This window comes from Cervus elaphus, chromosome 6 (assembly GCF_910594005.1).
Source record: "Cervus elaphus chromosome 6, mCerEla1.1, whole genome shotgun sequence".
NCBI classification, from domain to species: domain Eukaryota; kingdom Metazoa; phylum Chordata; class Mammalia; order Artiodactyla; family Cervidae; genus Cervus; species Cervus elaphus.
In genome coordinates, this window is record NC_057820.1 from 29,696,730 (window position 1) to 29,702,729 (window position 6,000).

Here is a 6,000-nt window from a genome sequence, read left to right on the forward strand (position 1 = left end):
TAAAAAATTGACTGACATTTCTTAGTTCTAAGGTACAGCCTTGTCTAACTCAGTGAAACTATGAGCCGTGCCTTGTAGGGCCATGCAAGATGGACAGGTCATGGTGGAGAGTTTTCTGACAAAATGTGGTCTACTAGAGAAGTAAATGGCAAACCACTTCAGTATTGCCTTGAGAACCTTATGAACAGTATGAAAAGGCAAAAAGATATAACACTGAAAGATTAATTCCCCAGGTTGGTAGGTGCCTGGTATGCTGCTGGAGAGGAGTGAAGAAGTAACTTGAGAAAGGATGAAGAGACCAGACCCAAAGCAAAAACAATACCCAGTGGTTGATGTGACTGGTGGTGGAAGTAAAGTCTGATGCTGTAAAGAACTATATAGCATAGGAACCTGGAATGTTAGGTCCATGAATCGAGGTAAATTGGAAGTGATCAGACAGGAGATGGCAAGAGTGAACATTGACATTTTAGGAATCAGTGAGCTAAAATGGACTGGGATGGACGAATTTAACTCCAGTGGTCATGTATGGATGTGAGAGTTGAACTGTAAAGAAAGCTGAGCACCAGAGAATTGATGCTTTTGAACTGTGGTGTTGGAGAAGACTCTTGAGGGTCCCTTGGACTGCAAGGAGAGCCAACCAGTCCATCCTAAAGGAGATCAGTCCTGAGTGTTCATTGGAAGGACTGATGTTGAAGCTGAAGCTCCAATTCTTTGGCCACTTGGTGCAAAGAGCTGACTCATTTGAAAAGACCCTGATGCTGGGAAAGATTGAGGGCAGGAGGAAAAGGGGACGACAGAGGATGAGATGGTTGGATGGCATCGCTGACTCATTGGACGTGAGTTTGGGTAAACTCCACGAGTTGGTGATGGACAGGGAGGCCTGGTGTGCTGCGGTCCATGGGGTCACAAAGAGTCGGACACGACTGAGCAACTGAACTGAACTGAACCATTATATATACTACTGTGGGCAAGAATCCCTTAGAAGAAATGGAATAGCCATCATGGTCAACAAGAGTCTGAAATGCAGTTCTGGGGTGCAATCTCAAAAATGACAGAATGATCTCGTTTGTTTCCAAGGCAAACCATTCAATATCACAGTAATCCAAGTTTGTGCCCCAACCAGTAATACTGAAGAAGCTGAAGTTGAATAGTTCTATGAAGACCTACAAGACCTTCTAGAACTAACACCCAAAAAAGATGTTCTTTTCATCATAGGCAAATGGAATGCAAAAGTAGGAAGTCAGGAGATACCTGGAGTAACAGGCAAATTTGGCCTTGGAGTACAAAATGAAGCAGGACAAAGGCTAACAGAGTTTTGCCAAGAGACGCACTGGTCATAGCAAACACCCTCTTCAACAACACACGAGAAAACTCTACACATGGACATCACCAGATGGTCAATAGCAAAATCAGATTGATTCTTTGCAGCCAAAGATGGAGAAGCTCTATATAGTCAGTGAAAATAAGATCAGGAGTTGACTGTGCTTCAGATCAGGAACTCCTTATTGCCAAATTCACACTTAAATTGAAGAAAGTAGGAAAAACTACTAGACCATTCAGGTATGACTTAAATCTTTATGGTTATACAGGGGAAGGGACAAATAGATTCAAGGGTTTAGATCTGATAAGACAGAGTACCTGACGAACTATGGACAGAGGTTTATGACATTGTACAGGAGGCAATGATCAAGACCATCCCTAAGAAAAATTCCTAAAGGCAAAATGGTTGTCTGAGGAGGTCTTATAAATAGCTAAGAAGAGACGCGAAAGGCAAAGGAGAAAAGGAAAGATATACACATTTGAATGCAGAGTTCCGCAGAATAGCAAGGAGAGGTAAGAAAGCCTTACTCAGTGATCAGTGCAAAGAAACAGAGGAAGACGACAGAATGGGAAAGATGAGAGGTCTCTTCAAGAAAATTAGAGATACCAAGGGAACATTTCATGCAAAGATGGGAATGATAAAGGACAAACGATCTGGACCTAACAGAAGCAGAAGATATTAGGAAGAGGTGGCAAGAATACATGAAAGAACTATACAAAAAATATCTTCATGATCCAGATAACCACGATGGTGTGATTATCCACCTAGAGTCAGACATCCTGCAATGCAAAGTCAGGTGGGCCTTAGAAAGTGTCACTACAAACAAAGCTAGTGGAGGTGATGGAATTCCAGTTGAGCTATTTCAAATCCTAAAAGATGATAGTGTTAAAGTGCTGCACCCAAGGGATATGTCAGCATATCCATGTCAAATATGGAAGCAAATGTGGAAAACTCAGCAGTGGCCACAGGACTGGAAAAGGTCAGTTTTCATTCCAATCCCTAAGAAAGGCGATGCCAAAGAATGTTCTCATTACCTCACAATTGCACTCATCTCGCATGCTAGTAAAGTAATGTTCAAAGTTCTCCAAGCAAGGCTTCAACAGTTATGTGAACCATGAACTTCCAGATGTCCAAGCTGGATTTAGAAAAGGCAGAGGAACCAAAGATCAAATTGCCAACATACGTTGGGTCATCAAGAAAGGAAGAGAGTTCCAGAAAAACATCTACTTCCGCTTTATTGACTACGCCAAAGCCTTTGACTGTGTGGATCACAACAAATTGTGGAAGATTATTAGAGATGGGAATACCAGACCACCTGACCTGCCTCTTGAGAAATCAGTATGCAGGTCAGGAAGCAACAGCTAGAACTGGACATGGAACGACAGACTGGTTCAAAATTGAGAAAGCAGTACGTCAAGGCTGTATATTGTCAGCCGGCTTATTTAACTTATATACAGAGTACATCATGCGGAATGCCGGACTGGATGAAGCACAAGCTGGAATCAGGATTGCCGGGAGAAATATCAGTAACCTCAGATATGGAGATGACACCACCCTTATGGCAGAAAGTGAAGAACTAAGAGCCTTTTGACAAAAGTGAAAGAGGAGAGTGAAAAAAGTTGGCTTAAAGCTCAACATTCAGAGAACTGAGATCATGGCATCTGGTCCCATCACTTCATGGCAAATACATGGGTAAACAATGGAAACAGTGAGAGACTTTATTTTCTTGGGCTCCAAAATCACTGCAGATGGTGACTTCAGCCATGAAATTACAAGACACTTGCTCCTTGGAAGAAAATCTATGACCAACCTAGACAGCACATTGAAAAACAGAGACATTACTTTGCCAACAAAGGTCCATACAGTCAAAGCTGTGGTTTTTCCAGTAGTCATGTATGGATGTGAGAGTTGGACCATAAAGCTGAGCACTGAAGAATTATGCTTTTGAGCTATGGTGTTGGAGAAGACTTGAGAGTCCTTGGACAGCAAGGAGATCAAACAAGTCTATCCTAAAGGAAATCAGTCCTGAATATTCATTGGAAGGACTGATGCTAAAGCTGAAACTCCAATATTTGGGCCACCTGATGTGAAGAACTGACTCATTGGAATAGACCCTGATGCCGGGAAAGATTGAAGGCAGGAGGAGAAAGGGACAACAGCGGATGAGACGGTTGGATGGTGTTAGCGAGTCTATGGGAATGTGTTTGAGCAAGCTTTGGGAGTTGTTGAAGGACAGGGAAGCCTGGTGTGCTGCAGTCCATGGGATCACAAAGAGTTAGACATGACTAAGCAGCTGAACTGAACTGAAGGTATTTTTAAGATGTTTGAAACAATACATTTGAAACCAGGGTGTATCATGGATTTATATATGTTTAATGTACTACTGTTTCTTTTCCTAAAATGGTGTCATGAAAATTGTCCTAGGAAGTACATAGATTTCATAGAGTTTTATCTGTGACAAATCAAGTAAATATGTTTTGATGTTGCTTCCCTGACTCAGTGCAGTGTGGTATCTTTTTCCCCATAATTAATGTATTGTGATCATTTTTCTATCTGTAGTGATGCATTCCTTTAAAACATTTAACTGTAATGAGTTCTTGAAAACACATGGGGCATTTCTTTACTGTAGTCATAGGCCATTTTTGGATATAAAATCCCACAGTTGTGGGCCTTATTTATTTACATTAGATAAAATCTGTGTAAAATATATTTTGTGTTCAACCTTGAAAATCTGCTCTCTTTCTACCAGGCTGCAAACACTCATGCCTAACTAATTTTCTTTACTTTAATTGTTTGTTAGATAACTTGCAGTAAATCAGAAAAAAACAAAGTATTGAATTTGTAGTTTTAAATGATATGGAAATATGTGCAGCACTTTTTTAGTTTGAGTAAAAATGTGCAACTTTTTTGTTTTATTTTCAGGATGAAGCAAGAAGCATTTCATTTGCACGTCTTTCTTGGACTTGGGATCTAAAGTTCCAGTTTTTTAGCAGCAACTGCTAGAGAAGCGATTTCAAGATTTTGGGTTAATTGCTTATAAGAAAAATTCCATAGTGGACTGTTCAGAGAAAAAGATTCAGTTTAGGATTATGATACAAACCTCAAATTTAGTTTTTTTGTTTAAATTGTCCAGGATCTGGTTTAAAAATCTGCTCTTTTTTATATAATTAAACAGTTTGTTTTCATAGATGATTTATGACCCAGAAGGCTACATATTTTTATTCAGCACTGTCCTTTAAAATCTTTATCCCATTTTAAAAATTATCCGTTTGAGGTTTTGGTTTTTGCCAATGAATTAAGAAATACAATGTAAAACTTTTCATGGAATAAAATACTGATTTATTTTAGCCAAATACTCACCAAAGCAAGGAAAGTTTTCAGGCCCTTGAACCATTATAGTTCCGCAGAGTTATTTTAATTTTAGATGTATTTGATTACTTAGATAGGGGTAGGGATTTAAAAAAAAAAATCAAAACAGAAAATAAATACCACATGTTAGTGAGTGTAAATGACAATAATTTGGCAGTTTTATGTCTTTAGAAATGTTTTGCCTTTTTCAGCCTTGTGCTAAAGGCATTTAATATTGGTGCCTGTATAATTAAGGAGGGAATTATAGTCTCAACTTAAAAGTTGTCTGACCCACCCCCTCCTCATCCCCGCGCCCCACCCCCCCATCACCTTGTTTTGATTTTTGGGTAAACCTTAAGGTGTGTGTTAGTCTTAAGAACTGTGAAGTGACATGTCATAACAGTCCTGACTTGTAGGGACATTAATGGCTTCACTTGAATTTAAACCAGCTCTAGGTAGGAAAAAAATCGTGTCTCCTCATTTGCTTTTTCAGTGGGGTAGCACATCCCATATTTTAGAACAAGTAGGGGTGCCTTGCTTAAATAAAAATAGTATTTAATGTATAATTGTGTGAAAGGGTTATGGGTGAAGCTGTATTTCTGTCACATTGTGGCAGTACCTTCTGCTTTAATATTAAACAGCTTGTTATTTAAATACTGGATCAAAATGGCTGGCTTCAAACTGTAGTCATTAATAAACTAACTTTATGTGTACCTGTGTAGGAGAATCAAAGTTCTGTATAGTTTCTTTGCCTTGTTCCTGTTCTCAGGGTGACAACTGTCACGTGGTTACCAGGAGATGCAATTCTAGTTCTTAAAGTTGAATTCGCCCAGATTTCTGAGAGGTGTTATCTGAAAGAGAGATTATGCCTTCTCTCACTTAAATCATAACCATCTTTGAATACCAGCTAAGATGAAATCACTGTACTGTAAGTAGTCAATAAATGAAGACTTGTTTCAGGCTGAAGATTACCTAAGAGTATTTATTTTGGAGTGTGTGAATCAACCTAATATATTTTTGTTACATCAAGTCCTGGCATATTAATATAAGAAGAAATGGTTTATTTTTAGTTGTGTTTGTTTTTATCATCCTATAAGAATGTGAGTCAATCAACCAATTTAACATCTTCCATGTTACTACCTAGATAGAAATGTATTTTCATACATGGTTGAGTGTACTCAGCTATGTGAACTGGTGTCTGTAGCTCTATGAGCTATTAGAATATGATCTTTTCTCTCTCTCTCTGTACAACTCTTAGGGCATTAAGATGTTCTGTGGTGGGTAAGCTCGAAGAGGTATATCTTCTTAGTGTACTAGTGGCTGAGTTCTCA

The 6,000-nt window shown here is 39.0% G+C and overlaps 1 protein-coding gene across 4 annotated transcripts in view; it reads left to right on the forward strand.

The window, feature by feature from the left end:
* The window catches only part of GRSF1 (G-rich RNA sequence binding factor 1), a 48,001-nt gene extending 42,366 nt beyond the window's left edge, over positions 1-5,635 (forward strand). For all 4 annotated transcript variants that reach the window (XM_043906530.1, XM_043906529.1, XM_043906528.1 and 1 more), the window contains one exon: positions 4,244-5,635. The gene's annotated coding sequence lies outside the window, so the exon portion shown is untranslated. The remainder of the gene's footprint in view (positions 1-4,243) is intronic.
* The last annotated feature ends 365 nt before the right edge of the window (positions 5,636-6,000 follow it).